The 20,372-nt window shown below is 48.2% G+C and overlaps 1 protein-coding gene across 2 annotated transcripts in view; it reads right to left on the bottom strand.

Moving 5' to 3' along the window:
* The window catches only part of BRINP2 (BMP/retinoic acid inducible neural specific 2), a 95,024-nt gene extending 77,857 nt beyond the window's left edge, over positions 1-17,167 (bottom strand). The window contains exon 1 of one of the 2 annotated variants that reach the window (XM_082229063.1): positions 16,980-17,167. The gene's annotated coding sequence lies outside the window, so the exon portion shown is untranslated. Of the gene's footprint in view, positions 1-13,842; positions 13,862-16,979 lie in introns of those variants that run through there. The other variant, XM_082229064.1, reaches the window with a different exon arrangement.
* Between the last annotated feature and the right edge of the window lie 3,205 nt (positions 17,168-20,372).

Here is a 20,372-nt window from a genome sequence, read left to right as displayed (position 1 = left end):
TTCATTTGAAAGGCTGTCAGGCCCAAGTCCAATTTAAAGGACTATCAGAAGGCAGAACCAGCGGGGGGGGGGGATGACCTTGAAGTTGTCCATTGGTACTTAGCACTTGAACAACAGACTGAGCAGGCACTCAGGTCAACTGGACTCAGCCTCTCCCACTAGAGGCGAGATGTATTCTATTTCTATTCAATTTATGGTGGTTGTTTCTAAATATGCATGTGTGCTTGTGAATTGGCATATACAAACCCGGGGCAAATCTGTGCCTTCTTTTTTGTGATGTGTAAGGGACAACCCTCTGATCCTCTTTCTGCCTCAGGAACTGTGCCTCACCCTCAGTAAAACCCTCCCGTCCCACTTTGCTTCTGCAGATAGGACAGTGACCACAGGGCGGGAGAGCTATAGCACCTCGAAAGGAACACAGTAGAAGTGAATGGGGCTTCACTCGCCAGCTGTACAGTGATGGTTTGTCTGGGGTGGAGCAACTAAGCCAGGAGAGAATAGCAAAACTACCGTATCTTCTCTTGCAGCAGTGCTGTTAAATGGAACAGGCGTGACTTCTGAGTTGCAACTTGGCAATTCTAGAGATAGGCTGGAAAATGAGACACTAGAAGCCAGACCTTTCTTGCCTCAAGGGGCACAAGAGCAGTTGTTCCACAGTGCCTGTGGCGGTATAAATTCACCTTGCTGCAATAAAGTTAATGGCACGCACTGCGCTTCCCTTCTTTTTGCAAGCTGGGTTTCCAGTCCATTGCATGTCCAACAAGGTGTCTGGCCCCTGGTTAAAGTATTCTTAATTGACTGCAGAAGCTGATTCAGGAAATGGATGTAGCATGACAAAAATCAATGCTAATCGCCCTGACAATTAGCTAATGCCTTAATAATTGGAAATCCAGGCGGTGCCATGGTATACTGTACATCTCCAGGGATATCAGTGCTATCACCTTCAGAAAGGAAGCAGGATCATACCTAGCTTTTGGGAAATTACAGCTTAGAACTGCCTCCTAATTTTAAAAGGGGGGGAGAGTCGCACCCAGGATAATAATTGGAAGGAATTTTAAAGGAAGCAAAAAGAGTTCTGACTTGTCCACTTAAATTTATGAGGGAGAAGCAGCAGTCTTCCCCTGGGCTGAAATGGCCCCCAAAGCTAGCCTTAAGATAAAGGAAAAAAGTTGAGAACTTGAAGATTCCTTACCCAAGACATTTTGGTGACTCGTGGAGAAACCGAAATTGCACACAGACCCTACACACCTTAACTTGAGAGGTACAGCCCACCGGAATACTGTACAAGGATAAGATGGGTTGCACCCTATTCAGAGTTGTCTCCCACTTGACCACCTTTAATGGCCTCCCTGTCTTGCCTCATGAAGAAGGCTTGTGTAGGAGAACTCCCCCAGAGGCCATTCAGCAACTTTTGCACAAAGCAATCCCATGCGGCAGAGGTCCGCAGGCAACAAGGCAACTGCATGGACAGGGCCAGACTGCCTGTCTGGGAATGACGTGAGAAAGAAGAACCCACCTGATTGGCGCCCCACGTTTGCCACGTAAGGTGAATAAGGCATCATGAAAAAGTCGCCACAGCTACAGCCACCTGACAGAAGTTCGTTTTATACTACTACAATCGTACCTCTACTTACGTATCCCTCTGGATACGGAATCTTCAGGTTACGGCCACGGCAAACCCGGAAGTGTATACTTCCGGGTTTCACTGTGCATGCATGCACAGAAGTGCTCAATCGTGCTGTGCGCATGCACAGAAGCGTGCCTCTATTAACATTATTTTTGGGGTGCGGACGGACCCCCAGAACAAATGAAGTTCGTATCCAGAGGGTCTGCTGTATTAGGTTCTGCTGTTTAAAATCGACTGCAGTTATGAAGGGGGTTGATGGAGAGAAAGAAATTGTTGACAGGATGCATGAACTGTGGATTAACCAGCCTCATATAACCAACATGCTTAAGTCTAATTAATGCATGAAGGGGTTAAAACCGTAGAGTAAACTGTCCTGCCAAGCTTAGCTCATATTGGAGGGATTAGATAATCAAACCTCTGTTCCCTCCAGCTATCAGAGAAGTTGCTCCAAGCTCAGACCTCATGGCTCTTACAAGTTACTCTTGAGTTCCTATACCAATAATTTAGGAACTTTCACAACTGTAACTATGCCAGGTTTTACAGCCTACACAACTTTTTTTGAGTGCTGTATGGAAAAGCACATGAATCTAACCTTCAAAGAGTTTGTAAGTCAACCATTCTTAACTTACTAAACAAATGGTCTTTTTCTATGCTAAGATAAAAAGGAAGATTTGGAACTCATAACAGCATTATTTTAAAGGTTTAACAGCCCATGTTTCCACGCTTTACTTTGCTGCATGTTTTATGATTTTAAATCTCTCCTGGGGTTCTCTCATCTATCAATACTTGCCCCAAACTTGGATCTCGGCATCCACAACTGCTCCTTTTATACCTATTTCTTCATTGCCACCAACACGAACTGGGCAAATTACATCCAGAGGGCATTTATCCTCCTCATTTCACCTGCTAGAAGATCCTTCCTCCATCAGCATTCAAGCAGCTCCCCCCCCCCCCCCGCTGTTTCACCAACAGCAGTACTGTGTCTCCTCCTCTCTGGGCACCCCTTCATTCCCCTATTTTAAAGGTCTCAAAAAGCCCCAAGAACAATTACAAAAAGTAAATGTGGCTATGCTGGCCCATAAAAAAAAATCCAAAACACATATTAGAGAAAGGCCCAAGTTCCTCATAACTCCTAAATACCGTATTTTTTGCTCTATAAGACTCACTTTTTCCCTCCTAAAAAGTAAGGGGAAATGTGTGTGCGTCTTATGGAGCGAATGCAGGCTGTGCAGCTATCCCAGAAGCCAGAAGAGCAAGAGGGATTGCTGCTTTCACTGCGCAAACATACCTCTTGCTGTTCTGGCTTCTGAGATTCAGAATTTTTTTTTTCCTTGTTTTCCTCCTCCAAAAACTAGGTGCATCATGTGGTCTGGTGCATCTTATAGAGCGAAAAATACGGTAGGTTAGATGGTTAAAACAAAACAAAAACAAAAAAGGCCAGGAGGAGAGGAGGGGGGAAAGGCTATTGTTCAAGCAATCTTTCTCTGCATCTGGTAAGATTCTTAGCCAGAGGTAGGAGTCATTCAAATTAGACCCTTTCAGGTCTTTTGCAGGATTCAGCTTGCACCAAGGCTTCCTGCAAAGGAGAAGGGGCGTAATGGCTGGACCCCCATCCCTGCAAACACCAAAACTAGCTGTTACTGAATTCTACCTCCACCCTTAGGTGACATTCTCCTTTCCTTTCCTTCCCCACAACAAACACTCTGTGAGGTGAGTGGGGCTGAGAGACTTCAGAGAAGTGTGACTAGCCCAAGGTCACCCAGCAGCTACATGTGGAGCAGTGGGGAAGCGAACCCGGTTCACCAGATTACGAGACTACTGCTCTTAACCACTACACCACACTGGCTCTCAAGATCTCTTTATGTACTGACAGTATGCTAAGTTGAAAGGAAAAAGTCAATGGAAGTCCAATTGAGTAGCTCTCCTTAGAGGCCTCCGTGCTCCTTCTGAGAATCAAGTCCCATCTTCTGGAAATACAACATCCACTTCCTCTAATTTAGGAGCCTGCCACACATATTGAATATATGTAACTGGTTATTTGAAAAATCCTGCCAGCTGCTGCTATCAAATATCATGTAGCTCTGGTCTTCTCTTCCTCCAGTGGTTGAATGTGCTTAACTGTGCAGGTCAGTGAGAAGGCCACAACGATGCCGGGTCTTCCTGGCTTGCTGCTGTCTTCGAGTGTCTGAGCGAAAACACGCTACGTGAGCTCGCATTATTTAAACAGAACTCTTGACCTATGACACTGTCTGTGGCGCTCAGTTTGTGCTCATATCCAGGTTGCAGCCAGGCAAACCTGAGCCATGTGACCCCACCCTTGTTGCACTACCAAGCCATTTGGTTCTTCATGGGTTAATTCAGGAGGTAGAAGTAGGGTTGTCACTAAAACAGTGCAAACACTCTTTCCACCCAAGCACTTATCAGACACAGCACAACCTATACAAAGGCTGATACTGTGGATGCACAATGGAAGAAGATGAGGCCATCTCCTTAGCCTTTTTCAGTTGTAAGGAGAGCTTGTTTCATAAATGGTTAGTGGGTGCTTCAGTGTTTGAGGGTCACACCCTACCTGTGCCTTTGCAAGATTGGGGGACACGGGTGTTGGGCAGACAAGAAAAAGCTAAACAATATGAATTCAGCCAGCCAAGCTCTAGATCTGTATTTCTGCAGTCGAGTAAGTTAACCTTCAAATTATTTTATTTTGCAGTCAGCTAGCAAAGAGTCATGGAGGGACTCCATGCAACTGAGTGGTGTAAAATGGGGTCTACTTGAAGGGGAGTCTCAGTACTAGAAACAGGCCCCAACAGCAAGTCCAGAAAATGAAACCTGGTACAGTATAGCAGCTAAGAAACTATGAATTAAGGCAGCCTCAGTTTGAAATGGATTTCTGCAATGAACTTATTCAACGGCCTTAAGCAAGCCACTCAGTTTGCCCCAAAGCCATTTGGGATTGAGAAAACCCACCTCCATTGCAAGTAGGTTATGTAAGTAGTGCAAGGTATATGAAGCACTTTGTATATTTTAAAGAGCTACACAAATGCTATGAATGGTTATGGGGATGATATCACTGTCTCAAGTTCTTGTGTCCTAGGACTCTTGTAAAATTGCCATGTCCAATTTTAAGAAGCCTCATTTTGAGAAAGGATGCATAGAATGGGAGACAGTAAAGGACTGGAAGAAGTCTGCTGTTTGCCTAAGGCTAAAGACTGGCTTCAGCAACCCACCCACTTCAGGTTTCTGCTTCTTCCAGAAGAAACCATTTCTGAGCAAACTCCTAACAGAAAAACATGCTTAGACACAGCAAGAGCGCACAGACTGAGAGGGAAGGCTGGCCCCTGCTGGTCAACAAAAGGCATGGCATCATGCGCCTTCCTCCAGCTTTTCCAAGGATTGTTCCTGAGACCCAGCTAAGCTTGCAAGACTTGCTGGGATTACAGTGCACAGCTCACGGCTTTGAGCAAGGCAGTTTGCCCTGTAATGTGGCAGAATATATTCATCAGAGCAGCACTTAGGTATTATTAAAGGCAAGACAAGGGCTACACATTGGCTACAGCAGAAGAAGAAGCAAAAACTCCAGAATCCAATGGGTTTGGAAAGTTTGGTTATTCTATTTGTTAAAATGGAACGTAAATCCCTAAAATTCTGCAACTGGAATTAACTGAAAAAGCTACAGCAGTGTAATGGATAGAGAGCTGGAACAGGAAGGGCCTGAGTTCAAATCCTGACGCTGCCACAAAGCTCACTGCATGGACTTGGGCAAGCCCCTTTCTCTCAGCCTAACCTGCCTGACACGGCTGCTGCAACGGTCAAACGGTTTCAGCTCGTCCACGTCACCCTGGTTACCTTGGCAGAATAGCAGCCAAGTCCATGAGGTCAAGGTGCCTTCAGTCCCCCCAATAAAATATTTGTGGAGTGCCCCCCCAAAGTTGATGGGCATTGCCACTCAAATGGTGTGCATGTGCCACATCTTGTGATCAATTATGTGGGGTGGGTTTACCTGCCCCCCCCCATATTTTGCTTGGAAGAAGGAACAGGAGACCAAGTTTCATCCCATCTTAGTCCTTTCCTCCCTTTGTAATTCTGCGCATCTCTACTCTGATATCCTTGGCTAACCAACTGTTGTCCCTTTGTAGCAGAACTCTGCCTGTTCCCCACTGTTGCCTCCTCTGCAAAGAACTCATTCTCTGGACATGATGAGGTGTCCCTCCCCCCTCCAAACCCCATCTTTATCCCTAGGCCTTTGGTTTAATTCCTTAATCTTCCTCTCCAACTGTAATTAAGCTTAAATCCCTGTAACTGCATTTGCTCACATTTATCCTTTCATCTTCTTGCCTCTCCTACCCCCTCCCTTCCTCCCTCAGTGTCCATTTTAGATTGCAGGTTCTGCGGAGGCAGGGACCCGTCCATTTCTTTATTGCTTACAAAGCTCTGTAATGTGTCATGCAGATTGATGGGCACTATATAAATATAACCATCAAGATGATGCAAATCTATGCTCTTCGTTCCATTGTTGAATTTTAATGCAAGGTGTTCAATCCCGGGCATCTCCAGGTAGCTCTGGAAAAGACTTCTGCCTCAAGCCCTGGAGGACCCCCGAAAGTCACCCAAAAAGCTTTCCCAGCAAGCTCCCCCAAAGACTTCAGGAGCAAAGTAGGGTTGCAAGGTCCAAAAGAGGACAGGCTGTTGCTGCACCCTAATATTTGTGTAAAAGGGAATTCCAGAAAGTGCACTTTGCCGTGTAAGCTATACCTGCTGAAATTATGTCTTCTATGCACACACCTGGCCACCTTTTCTCGAGCCTCAGTTCCTCCTTGTAGAACAGGAACAGCACTGCAGGAACTGACATTGCAGGATTGATGGGAGGCTATGAACACTTTTGTGAGGATAAGTTCCACAGAGCTCAGTGGCTGCATTCACCAAGTCAAACTGTGGTTTAGTGTGAACGCGTATATTCGTCAGGGAGGAGACTGAAGATTCTTCTAGCTAAGCCAAGGCTTGGCTTTGTGTGTCGTCTGAACTCTGTCCTGCTTAAACACAATCTGTAGTTTCCAGCTCTGGATGACACACACTGCTGAGCTAAACTGGGAAGCAGCAAAGCAGCTCCAGTCTTCTTTCTGGAAGTCAGTACGTTTGCCCAGCCCCAGTGAGGCTGACCATCAGCGCTGGATCTAGGGGGGTGGTGCGTGAGGTCCCCCCCCACAGGACGCTGAGCTAAGGGGGTGAAAAATTGAAATATGCATTTGGGGGTGCCAATTTTTGGCCTCACACATATTAAGAGAGATTGCCAAAGTCCACCCCTGCTGACCTTAATGTGCAAACCACATTAAGTGTTGCTTACTTTGGAGGAAACATGTATAACACTGGGCTGCACATGACAGAGAAGTTCTGCCCCTGCTCTTGAGACTTAAGATGTGGTACACATGTGTAGCTTGAAAAGCTGGGAAGCTTTTTCCCTACACCACTGCAATCTTATGTTGCTCAACAGAAAAGAAGGAGGGGGCAGAGATGTCTTTCCCTGATGCCCATTAACTCTTGTTTCCCTGAATAAAATTCAGTTCACTGAAGCTGCCCTCTGCCAATGCGCAATGGCTGCCTACAATGTACACCACTCAACTAATGGCTTTCCATGCTTCCTCTTGTGCCTCTGCTTCCCCCCATGGAAAACCGCTCCTTAGCACTCAATCAGAGCAAATGGCCATCCAAGTTTCCCCCGGATTGAAGTTTGTTCCAATCTAGAAGCAAGTGGGAATGCCTTGAAGAATATTTAAAGGAAGACAGCATGAAGGTGATGAGGGCAAGTAGGATGAGCCTATGACCAGCATTAGACAAGACGAGGTAAGTGATGGGAAGGGATGAAGAAGGAAGGGATGAAGAAGGATGGTAAAGATGTTGCAAAATAAGGAAGGTGAAAGGGGATGTCAGTGAAGGATAGGTTGGGAAGTCCAAATAAGATGATGACAAAATGATGAATGCATGTAAAATATAATCCAAAAAAGGCGTAAATTAAAAAAAAGAAAATAAGTTTGTTCCAATCTATCGCTAAGGAGTGGGTCAAGTGGAAAACTTGTTCAGACCTGTACTTTCTAAGCAAGAGACAAGCAGAAGTGTGGACCAGCCCTTAGTTGTGGCCTCCATTTTCTAACTGATGGAAGGTGGTTGAGCACATCAAACAGCAGTATTTCTCAAGAAGCTGCAGAATGCTGATGGATCATGTCTGGTATCACGCAGCTTCACACGCCAACGATGGGAGTGTGCTGCAGCCTGAGTAAGCAGTAATGTAAACACTGCTTTAGGGAAACAGTGGGCCACAGAGATGTAAGTGCTGTCTTTCTGAAAGAGAGGGAAAGTGGTGGTGTGGGGAGAGAGAGAGAGAGAGAGAGGTTATACTCATGCACTCATCATGCCAAGGATGAACTGAGGAGCAGCGTCTCATCCTAGAAAGCCCAGGGAACCCTGAACTCCCCAGGCCTTGCCGTGGCTCTTGTTTGCGTGCCTGGGAGCAGCAGGCCTCCTGACACCTCCCCCAAGGGGATGGAAAGCTCCACAGCGAATTACTGGTCCCTCCTGAGAGAGGATAGGAAGGAGTTGGATGACGCAGGAAACTCATTTATTTTGCCCTCTGGCAATGCTCCGTAAACATCTTGTTTTGAAGGCGACGGAGCCTTTCCCGAGCTGCCTCTTCCGAAAGAAAAATGCCAGTTCATTTAAATACCAGCAGCCTGAGCGCTAGGGAATAATGTTAAGGCTGCTGGGCTGGGCCTCTTCCCTGCCAACAGAGTAGCATGCACTTCTAATGCCAACGCATTAAATCCCGCACCTGAGCACATGCAGTTACATCAACACCCTAAGCATTCATGGTAAGTATTCCTAAGCTCCCTTCTTCTAAGGACTTCAGGTGGGAGAGTCAAGTGTGGCTGATCCAGGTTCAAAACCCCACTTAGTCATGAAGCTCACTGGATGATCTTGGAGTGGTCATGGTCCCTCCAGCTACCCAACCTCACAGGGTCGTTGTGAGCATAAAGTGGCGCAAGGAGAACCATGTGCACTGCCTTGAGCTCATCGGAGAAAAGGGAGGGTATAAACGGAATGAATAAATAAACAAGTGGTTTCCCCGCCTGCTATTTTATCTATGCAACAACCCTGCAAGAGAGATGGTGCAAGTAAACATTTGAACCAGAGTTTCCCGCCACATCCTTCTCATCTGGGAAGGGGTTCCTTTTGCAGAAAGCAAAGGAGATCACTTTTGTTCCCCTTTCTCTCTTGAGACCCTATGTGATTCCTGAGGAGACCACTTTTCCTAGTCGACTCAGTGACCCCCAGCCCACTTGCAGATATAGAGACCCCACAGCAGAACCCTGGAGACAACACAACGCTAGCAACTTGCCCTAACAAAATGTTAAGAAGGCATTCCCTAAAAGGGAGAAAATTGGGGCCAAGTGTGGTTTTCCAAAGATGAGCACCAGAGACATGGGGCAGTTTAAAAGCATGGCCGTGGTGCACATAGGATGAGAAAAAACAGGCAGTGCGAACAGGTGGAGAAAAGAGGGGATTTACTCCAGAGGGGGAGGGAGGGAGCACATGTTCCCATTGTTGGTATCCTATATTACAGAACAACTACAGTTTGTAGGGACTCTGTTTTGTCTGCCTCAAAGCTAAACTTTTATATGATTTCTCCTGTCCCAGCTGAATAAACTAATGCAATAAACAGAGTTGTTTGCCACCTGCATTATCTCACACGCTTTGTTCACTATCTAGTGAATGACCCACAATATGAATTCTCCAGAGATTGAATGTTGATTAGCAGAAAATCCAATTACTTATCCTCACACTTGCATTTATTTTTTTAAGTTTACGACGAGGCCAGAAAACCTTTTTTTTTAGCCTGAGGGTGACATTCCCTCCTGGATAACGTCCTGGAGGGGCACAGACCAGTGTTGGGTCAGGCCAAACTGTGGACACAGCAAGAAATGTAACTCTTATCTTTGTAGAGCAGGTTGCATTCCAGCTGTACGAAAACCAGGTGTTTCTGCAGAGGCCCTTTTGAGGAAGGGTCTTAGCTTAGTGGCGGAGCATCTGCCTAGAGGGACTCCTGCCTGAACCCCCAGCCACTCTGGGTGGCTTCCAGCAGAAAATTAAAATACACTGATTCATCCAGTATTAAAAGCTTCCCTAAACAGGTCTGCCTTCAGGTGTCTTCTAAAAGTCCGATAGTTGTTTGTTTTCTTGGACATCTGATGGGAGGGTGTTCCACAGGGCGAGCGCCACTACCGAGAAGGCCCTCTGCCTGGTTCCCTGTAACTTCGCTTCTTGCAGTGAGGGAACCGCCAGAAGGCCCTCAGCACTGGATCTCAGTGTCCAGGCAGAATGATGGGGGTGGAGACGCTCCTTCACGTATACTGGGCCAGACACAATAGACAATACTGAGCTAAAAAAACTGATTGTGCAAGGCAGCTTCCTATGTTGCCACGAGCCCCTATGAACAGGTAACTCCATCCTGGCAAACGAGGCACATCGTCGTCACAGTTCAAAGACTCAAATTTAGCCAAGCAAAAGCACTTGGGGAGGGTGGCAGAACCAAATTGGTGAGGATCATGGAGGGGTGGGGTGGGTGGTGGGCATGGAGGGGGGTTGGCCTGGAGAATCACCCATGGCCCACAGGCCCAAGGTCCACACCCATAGGAGGGCCTTAAAAAACTCCAGGGTTCAAGGTCAAGGGGCTACTTAAGATCATAATTACATTCCAACTGTAGAACACTTGACTATCCAGATTCTACATAGATTTCTACCCCTTTGTGCTCTTTACTGGAAGATGTCAAAGATATGGGATTCAAAACAAAGCATAAATAAAATGATCCCATGTAAAATTGGCAGTTGCACTTACTGTACACCTGACTGATTAATATCATTTCTATTAATTGCAGAACCCGAGTTCTCTTGATGCGTAATTTGACTGGGAGGTGGAAGGGAGTGCAATACGAACAGCCAGGTCTGTAGGGCAGTATTTTAATGATCTGCACATTTAAGCTCCTCTTTAACACTGTCCATTTTTCCGGTGTTCATGCGATAGAAGCACAATCCACGAGGGAGTTCTCCTGCACAAGCTCCATTGTCCCGAGTGAGAATTACCTTGCATTGCTCCCATTCTGTTCGAGGAGAACTGTGCAGTAGAATTTCCACGTGGCTTGAGCTCCAAATCTGTAATACAATGTGTGTGTGTGTGTGTGTGTGTGTGTAACAATCTAGCAGCAGCATATTATTATTATTGACATTTTGGGCTGTCATTGTCAACCTGATTATGACTTTTAGACACCCTTGTACTATTATTATCCAGATTGCACCTTTCACAGCTGAGAAGCCCAGACTATTTAAGACTGACAAGAGACTGATGCTTACAAAAAGAGACATGTGCACACGCTACATATTGCCAGAGGTACCACTGAAGGTGTGGGCAGACTCCACCCCACCCTGATGCTTCAGACCACAATCACCTATATCTCTCATCTACCTGTTAAGTCACAATTGCTATAATGAATCAAACGGTCCTATATACTGGACAGTGTTCTCGAAGCTACAAACATGAGTCTGTCCAAACTGCGGGAGGCAGTGGAAGACAGGAGTGCCTGGCGTGCTCTGGTCCATGGGGTCACGAAGAGTCGGACACGACTAAACGACTAAACAACAACAACAAGAAATATACTGACTAAACAGTTAATCTTTGAATGTATCCAAAACAAAGCCTTTGGATCTTGCTGAATGTGGCTCCCCACCTCTTGAAATCCAAAAATGGCATCCATCTGGTCCCTGTACCTAGAGAAGAGTAGAATCATAGAATCATAGAGTTGGCAGAGACCACAAGGGCCATCGAGTCCAACCCCCTGCCAAGCAGGAAACACCATCAGAGCACTCCTGACATATGGTTGTCAAGCCTCTGCTTAAAGACCTCCAAAGTAGGAGACTCCACCACACTCCTTGGCAGCAAATTCCACTGTCGAACAGCTCTTACTGCCAGGAAGTTCTTCCTAATGTTTAGGTGGAATCTTCTTTCTTGTAGTTTGGATCCATTGCTCCGTGTCCGCTTCTCTGGAGCTTCTCTGTAAGCACACTTTGATGTAGTAATTCAGCAGACCTAAGCCATAAACTGCCAGGGAACAATTGGTGCACTTTTTTGTAGATTACAGATAGCTGAAAACTATTCGTTTCTGAATTCAAACTGAATGCATGCTATACGCTTATGTCTTGGGGAAAATATTTTTGGAGTGTGTAAGAAGCCCCATCCTTCAGTGCACCGCTGTTTTTGCAAGAGCCCCCATTAAATATATGCATCTCTCCTTATTGGAGATACAGCAAGCAGCCTTTCTTTACAGGCATCTGTTGCATTTCCACATCTGGAGTGCCTGAATCATCCAATCAGGCCCAATGCAAGACTGTGTCAGAATAGCCAACGCCCCAACAGAGGCTGCCATTGTAAAGGAGCAGTGAACCAATCAGAGATGCACCAGGCGGTTTAACTGGAGAACGAGAATTTGTATGGGAATGAATAACTATGGGAAATAAGAATTTTGGCAGGTGCTGAATGTCATGCAAGGATGAGAGGAGCCTTTCCACCCAGGGCTCTCCGTTCTACAAGGTTATCAAGGCATGGGGGTCCTCCTCCTCTTGCTTCCCCTGCAGGACCCGACATCTTTCCGCAGGGCCTGCAAGACAGAGCTGTTCCACCAGGCCTTTTGTCAGGGCGCAGCCTGACCCCCTCCTCTGGCAATCTGCACAAAATTTTGCTTGATGGTTGCCATTAATTTGATTTTAATTTGGTTGCCATTAATTTGATTTAATTAATTTTATAATGAATGTTTTAGAATGTTGGACTATTTTGATTGTTGTTAGCCGCCCTGAGCCCAGCTTCGGCTGGGGAGGGCGGGATAGAAATAAAATTTATTATTATTGTTATTATTATTATTCTAACGCTGTGATAAGAGATCTGTGCAGTTTGCATGCTCTTGCAACTATCCTGAGAATTAGCTTTCCTTGTTGCACCAAGGTCAAAAATTAGCTTTCTTTGTTGCACCGAGGTCAAATGCACTCTTGGAACCAAACAAGTCCAACTGATGGTAACATCAGGCCCCAGTCCATCTATTTGGCAGATGAGACATTTGTCCCAGGTGCTGGATCAGCCAGCAGGTGATCAAGTGAGGAACAGCAGTCAGAAACTGTACAAGAGAAAGAGCCAGAGGGGGAATATCTGTGTTTGAGGATGGGTAATTAAAAAAGAAGGGGTGCATCACACAACATTACAAAGACCTCAGGCCTGTGCAGTTTGGGGAAAGAGGGCACCTACCCTCAGATAAATCAATGCTTTTGGGGCACAAGACCAGATTCAACAACGTATAAGGAATTCTCTGTCAAACTGGGAGGCTTTATTACTGTCTGTAAATGTTACACCGTCTCCAAAGCCATCATGGAAGCAGAGAAAACCATGAGAGAGTGGTCAGCTTTACTCTACCGCACACACAAAGTGTGTGTGATGAATAATCACATATGCTGCACTGTTGCAAGCCGTAGGTCATCCATCCTCAACTGCAAAGTGGCCAGTTATTTTTTATTTTATTTTATTTATTAAATTTGTATACTGTCCTTCACCCGTAGATCTCTGGAAGGTTTACAGCATAAAAATACGTACAAGATAAATACACAAAATGCATAATATAAACTAGAATAAAAAGAAAAAAACCACAAACCAACATCCCCCCCCCCCCCGCTATTAAGGAACAGGGAAGAATTAGCCAACTGATTTGGTCTTGGCAGACCCAGATGTGTACCCATTTCTCTCATGTCCTGACTATTTTTTGCAATATGAATACTTCAGTTATTTAGAGGGATTCGCCAACACCTGCAATACCTATAAACAAGGGATACCATTTATTTCACCAAAAAGGTAAACCAAAATCCTTGCTGAAAGTTTGTGCCTATATGAACCCTAGCATTAAACACCCCTAACCTGATAACAGGCAGAACTGGTTTAATATCTGGTTTCCATTGCATATTGTTTTCCCCACCCCACTCTTTGCCTTTAACTCTAGTTACACAATAGACTGAAGTTCAACACCTCCACCTGCATCTCCATGCTGAAAAACATCACCTGTTGAATATCTGCCTTATAGCTCATGCATGTTCAAAAGCTCTGGTGGGGGGGGGGACGACAAAACAGGAACAAGACTTACTGCACTGTCTGCCACTCTCAGATACTTTCGGCTAGGGAAAGAAGCAGGCAGCCAAAATTTCTCCCTGACATCATCTGCCATCTTCTCTCCTCCCACTTCTCAGCTACGGGGCGTCAGAGCCCTTGCTTTGGGAGATCCTGGCTACCAGGGTATTTGAACTCTTTGCCCTCCCTCCACCGGCAACAACACAGGAGAGCTTTACAGCCACCCACCTCCCCTCCTTCCATTAAGCTCATACTTAACAGAATGCCTGGTCTGAAGGGAGGCAAAACAACCACTCCACACCACTGCAAGCACTTATGCTTAACAATAGCCTAATGAATTAATTGAAAATGCCCACTGGAGCTGACTAAACCCATGTCATTATATGTACTTTACTCTCATTTTACATTTATCCCCTCCGAAAGTAGAAGGATGCAAGCCACCTCCCTATTAAGCGAACACCAGGGCTCTGGGTTTAACAAAATGTGACCACTTCACACATTTTTAGATATACACCTAAGATGTTCTTAGTGTGCTGTCAAGTATTTATATCATCCAGGGGTACTCATCAGGGAACAGTTATTAGCCTCGTCTTCTTATTAAGTCTACACTTGGTGACAAGCCCAGGTATGCCTAGTCTACATAATGTGTGAAATGATCCTTAAATTACATGAAATAAGAGCTGCTGATCTGGTACTGAGCAAACCAATTAAGAAAGGAACTTACATGGAGTCCAGCGGCAAGCCCTGCCAAACACCATATGAATATCCACTTTAAAACGGATATTTCCCTGTAACCCACAAAGCTTGTATTCACATTACCATGCCAACAACTTGAGCTTCTTTTTAAACAGACACAAAACAACTGATTTAAAACAAGAAAAAACCCTCCCATGTTCAGAATTTTAACATCAAGCGTGGCGACTTTATTGCTCTCTTATTCTCTGCCGACAACCAGAGAGGGCTAATGTGCAATGTTGGGTGTAAATTTAGTATGGGCAATAAAATATATACATTTCATCCAACTTGCTTATCAACTGTGCTCACTGCTAGCCTGCAGAATGAATTGTTATCGATGGTCTCCACAACTGTGGCTTTCAGGAGGTGGCTGTTCTCAGGACAGAGGGGTATCTACTGAGATTAGACCCAGGATTTCCTCAGAACAGGGCGTCTGATCTTTTGGCATGGTGAAGGAGGGATACAAAAGATGGTTAAATCTGTAGAATCCAAGTGGTTTTACTTCCTTAGCAGACAAGAAGGGGAGATTTCTTATTCTATCTGAAAGCAGATATTTCGGTGGATCCTATTTCGTCAGCAAAGAGCACTGCAGGGTGGGTGAGCTGATGGGAAATGAAGATTCTGTCTTCTGAACTGAATTGGAAAGGGCTGATTTACATGGTATCTTAATACTGGGGAAGGAGATGGAATTAGCAGCCCTGAAACTTAGAATGTAGAACTCATGAATTGCATGTTGCCACATGTTCAAGGGCTAACAACCAACCTTTCTGCCACTGCCCCTTCTGGGAGGGGGAAAAAAGTTAATTTCATTTGGCCAAACTTCCATTACAATTTGTTTGGGAGCTATAAAAATGGCCAAAACCCTCACCACAACCGAAGATGCTAGGGCTCAAGATTCACCTGGAAGCATGCCCCACCCTCAGGTCCTGACAGGTCCTGACCCATCAGGGGGGGGGGAGATGGAGGCTGCAGCTACCTGGCCTGGTAATGCAGTGTTTCCCAACCAGTGTTCCGCGGCACACTAGTGTGCCGCGAGACGTTGCCTGGTGTGCCGTGGGAGGGAGGCGGGTGAGTCGGGCGGCAAGAGGCGGTGCGGCGGCGGTGAGGAGAGGCCGCCCAGTGCGGGGCTCTCGCCGTCTGCCTGCCTGGCTGCCTGCGTGGCGCTGACGTCACGGGGCTGTAACGTGCCCCACATAGGCACACGCGGGGCGGCGAGCGAGCTCCCTCCCACATCCCATCGCCGCTCGCTTCGGCTGGCCTACTGGGCTGTCGCAGGTGGAAGGCCTGCGCATGCGCGAGGTTTTCGCGCCTTCAGGATTCCCTTCACGCCTTCCTCCTCCCGGGTCCTTGAGAGCGCGGGAAGCGGCAGCGCGAGACCAGCGTTGAGCCTGGTAGGTATTGCGCTTGCCAAGGCAGTCATTTGGGAAATGAAAACTTGCAAAGCCAGCAACCAGTTCAATCTGAAGTACGTGTATGCTTAATATCCTGTATCTGAAACCTGTCCTGCCCCCTCCCCCACACTTGGCGCCATTTTCATCTACACATGCAGCAGAGTAAGTTGACCCAGAATAGTACCAATTCAGATGGCAGATGGGAGAATAACAGTGCTGAATGCTTTCCCATGTAGAACAGTCCCTGCAAATAAAAACCTAGCATATTTGGAAGAGGGATGCTAGCCTAACCATTACCTTCTATGCTGTTACTATTTTTTTATTTTTTTTTACATAAGTAAAAAGTGACCTTTCCCCATCTGGCATGGTGGTGTGCCTCGAGATTTTTTTCATGAAACAAGTGTGCCTTTGCCCAAAAAAGGTTGGGAAACACTGCTGCTCATGCTTACAGGTGCCACGACTGAGCCTTCACATCTGGCTCTGAGCTCCGAGCGAAACTAAGTGTTTGCACCCTCCTTTCTTCCCTATGGCAAATAGGAATCGATCTTAGAATAGGGCTGGGGTGGATACCCCCCCACACAACACACAGATTCCCTGCCACCCCCACCCCCCCAATGGAAAACATGCCCTGCAGACACAGACCTGGCTGGAGATGGGTGCCAGCTAACCGGGTGCGGCAATTAACCGTGGACTCGATCCGCCGGCATGTCCCCCATCCTCCGCAGCCAACTGCGGCCCGATCCCTACCACGGCCGGATCCCCAGCCTCTCCCGGGAGCACTCGGACCACGCAGGTGCTGCTGCGCAAGACCCCTGCCAGCTGCCCCCCCCTTGCTGGGGGCACCATCCCCGGGACTCCAAGACAGACAGGTGCGCCATCCCTAGGCACCCCACGCTGCCTGCCCCGACGGTGCCCAGGTCGCTTCCTCGGTGCCCCCCGCCCCCGTGCCCTCTTTGCCCCCCCCCCCGCCGGACCCAGCCCGCCCAGCCCCGGCGAAGGAGAGTTCGCGGGAACTTTGGAGACTTACCCCGCAGCGCTGGAGGGACGGCGCGGGAGGCGGCGGAGAGGCGCAACTCCACGGCGCAATCCAGAGAGGCCGCCGACCGCGGGATCCCGGCGCCGCCGCCTGGCCCTCCTCCTCACGGCCTTCCGGGAGAAGTTCGGCGCGACGGGCGGAGGCATCGACGGCGGCCGTGGGCAGCTGCCCCGCGAGGTCCTGGCCGGCGCAGGCTCCGCCGGGCCGCCGCGCGGGCGCTGCCCGTCCGCATCCCGGGCGGCGCGGCTCCCGCGGAACGTCGGGGTTGCCTCCGGCGGAGAGCGGGAGAGGCGGAGAGGCGGGCGGGCGGGGACGGCGGAGCTGGGGCGGAGTGGCGCCTGCCTTCCTGCCTTCCTGGGCTCCCTACCTGCTGCTTCCCTTCGGGCTCCGCGGGGGAGGAAGAAGGGGCCCCCGACTCGGGGAGGAGGAGAAGGCGCCCGGCAAGCGGCAAGCCCCGGCCCCGCGGCGCGCCGCCGCCCCCCCGCCCATGCTGGGGCTCCAAGCGCGGCCGCGGCTCTTCCTGGACGCCGCCGAAGCTGCCGGCCCCTCGGAGCGCCTCACCTGCCGGCTCCCTCGCGGAAAGTGCCTCCCGGAGCACAAGGCAGCCGGCCTCCCTCCGCCGCCGCCCGCCTCGCTCGGAGGGATGCGGCTCTCGCAGCCAATGGGGTCCTCGCTCGGGCTCCCTGCGCGGCCCTGATTGGCCCGGGAGCCTCGCACCCGACGGGGGGGGGGGTTGGCCGTGGATCTCTCTCTCGAGCTGCGGCTCGGCTGCCCCTTCTTGCCGGGCGCGGCGGCGGCGAAGAACTTCTCGCTGCTGCTGCCGCCGCCGCCGCCTTGTTTTGCTCCGGCTGGGATAGGGCCGGCGACGGAAGGGTTAAGGCTCGCCTGGCTCGACCGCAGAGGGATCAGAGAGTGGGAGGAATTTGGGGTGCGGGGGGGCTTCTCTCCCCAGTGGCGTAGCGTGGGTTGTCAGCACCCGGGGCAAGGCAAGTAATTTGCGCCCCCTAACCCGTGGATTTGCGCCCCCTAACCCGTGGATTTGCGCCCCCTAACCCTAACCCCCAGATGTTGCGCCTGGTGCCGCCGGCCCCCCCTGCACCCCCCACGCTATGCCACTGGCTCTCCTGGCCCCTCCTGCTGCTGCTCCTGAAATATCGAAACAGATTTGGCTTGGGAAAGGAGCCCGCCGTCGAGAGCAGAGAAGAGAGCAAACGCGAAGCATCAGCCAGACGGATCTTTGCAGGCAGGAGGAAAGCGAGGGCCAGGCGGCGAGAAACTGCTAAAAACCTCTAGCTCTCCAGGGAGAAAGAAGGGCATCATTCGCTGGTCGGGGCTCTATTTTTTTTAAATTTTTTTTTAGGAGGGTGTTCCAGATGCAGCCTTGCTCTTGTTTGCAAGGGGCAGCCTACAATCAGGAAATTCAAGCACCCGAGAGAGAGAGAGCAGCGAAATGTAGCCCAAAGTACTGTGAACTCCCACTGGGAGAAGTTTGAGCACGTGCCTAACTCTCCCAGAGACATAAACGGGGCTTAAAATGGGTTAAAGTCGTCTGGACATGCCCACGGCATCTAACACAAATCCATGCTTCTCATCCTTCAGTGCGCACATTCAGATGCTGCCCTTTCCAATACCTTTGTGCATATACTTTCTGGTCGCACATGTTCTAAAACCGCAGGGGTCCACAAAAGCACTACATTAAATATGACTCACCACCACTTGTTGTGTGTAATATCAGGCAAGTCAGTTCCGGGGGCCTAATCCTGCCCGTCGGTTGGTTTAATCTAGCCCCTGTGGCAGTTTCTTTCCTGGGGTAAAATCTTAAAAAAAAACCTCAACAATTTTAATCCGTAAAAAAAGGTTAACAACTTTGTTCGGCCCTCACGGCCCTTCCCTTCATCAAATCTGGCCCTCTTTGTAAAAAGTTTTGACACCACTAAACCTCATGTGGGTCTCCTTGATTTTGGTGTAGCACAGTAGCCAAATGGCTAAGGCGTGTGATCTGAAACTTGCTGGTTCAAATCTTAACTCTGCCATGAGTTTATCAGCTGGTGTTAGGCATGCTACTTGTTTGCAATATAAAAACATTTTCCAAGATCCCAGGATTGCAAATATGACCGTTGCAGGGGGCTGGCCTAGGAGCAGTGGCGTAGCGTGGGGGGTGTAGGGGGGGCCGGCCGCACCGGGCGCAACATCTGGGGGTTAGGGTTAGGGGGCGCAAATCCACGGGTTAGGGGGTGCAAATCCACGGGTTAGGGGGCGCAAATTACTTGCCTTGCCCCGGGTGCTGACAACCCACGCTACGCCACTGACTAGGAGGCCCTTGAGATCCCTTCTAACTCTACAATTCTACAATTCCTTAATTTGCAGTATGGGGTCTACCCTACAGGGTTGTTGTTTTTTTAAAAAAGTTTTTATTAACAATTTCAACATAACAAATTATCAAAACATATCATATTCATTATTTTCCCCCCTTTCCCCCCCTTCAAACCCTCCCCCCCGAGACTTCCCTCAGCTCCTCTCTCTGATTTCTCAGCACATATTATTCTCTGCATGTTATAAAATTATACATATCCTTACATTATCTATCTACCATGTTATCAACTAATAAATTTGTGTATGTTTATTCAAAACCTGCCAAGGAGTCCAATTCATTTTGTTGTCTTTTTAGATAAATTGTAAAAAAACTCCCATTCTTCCTTAAAGTCGCAGTTGTCCTTGTCCCGCAGTTTGTATGTCAATTTAGCCAGCTCTGTGTAGCTCATCAATTTTTCTTGCCACTCTTCTTTCATTGGGATTTCCTCATTCATCCACCCTTGTGCTATCAAGACTCTTGCCGCTGTTGTAGGATACATAAATAAGCTCTCTATAATTCTATGATTGTTGTAATCTTGGGTCGGTGGTTGTGTGCAGTTGGAGTGTAAGGTTTAATGGATCCAGGAGACTGATGGAACAGTCTTAACAAAGTTGCCAAGTATCTCCTTTGCCAGAGAAATTTCAAAGTAAAAAAGCCCACAATGACTAGGAAATAGAGTCTCCTCTAGAAGGCGAAAAGGGACACAAAAACAGGATGCCTTTCTCCCGTGAAGGCTGAAAAATAGGAACTTTGCAGGTGGCATGGGGCGGGGGAGGGGACACCAACAGCTCTTTAATTGGGGAGAATCATAAGCCCCTTTTATGGCAGAGGAAGAGAACTTTCACTAGTGGGAAAACGTAGCCTCTTTCCCGAATCAGTATTTCCTACATTAATTCAATCCTTTAATTTTTGAAGGGTATTTTCAAGGCTATGGTTGCCTGCGCTTCTAAAAACTCAGAATCCTGTGGGGAGAGAGGAACCATACGAAGCCGGGAGAGGCCTGGTGGCAGAAATGGGTACATTATATGCTA

The sequence above is a fragment of the Podarcis vaucheri genome (assembly GCF_965113315.1).
Source record: "Podarcis vaucheri genome assembly, chromosome: 6".
NCBI lineage: Eukaryota > Metazoa > Chordata > Lepidosauria > Squamata > Lacertidae > Podarcis > Podarcis vaucheri.
Note: the sequence above shows the minus strand (reverse complement) of the source record. Positions and strands in the feature narration are given on the sequence as shown.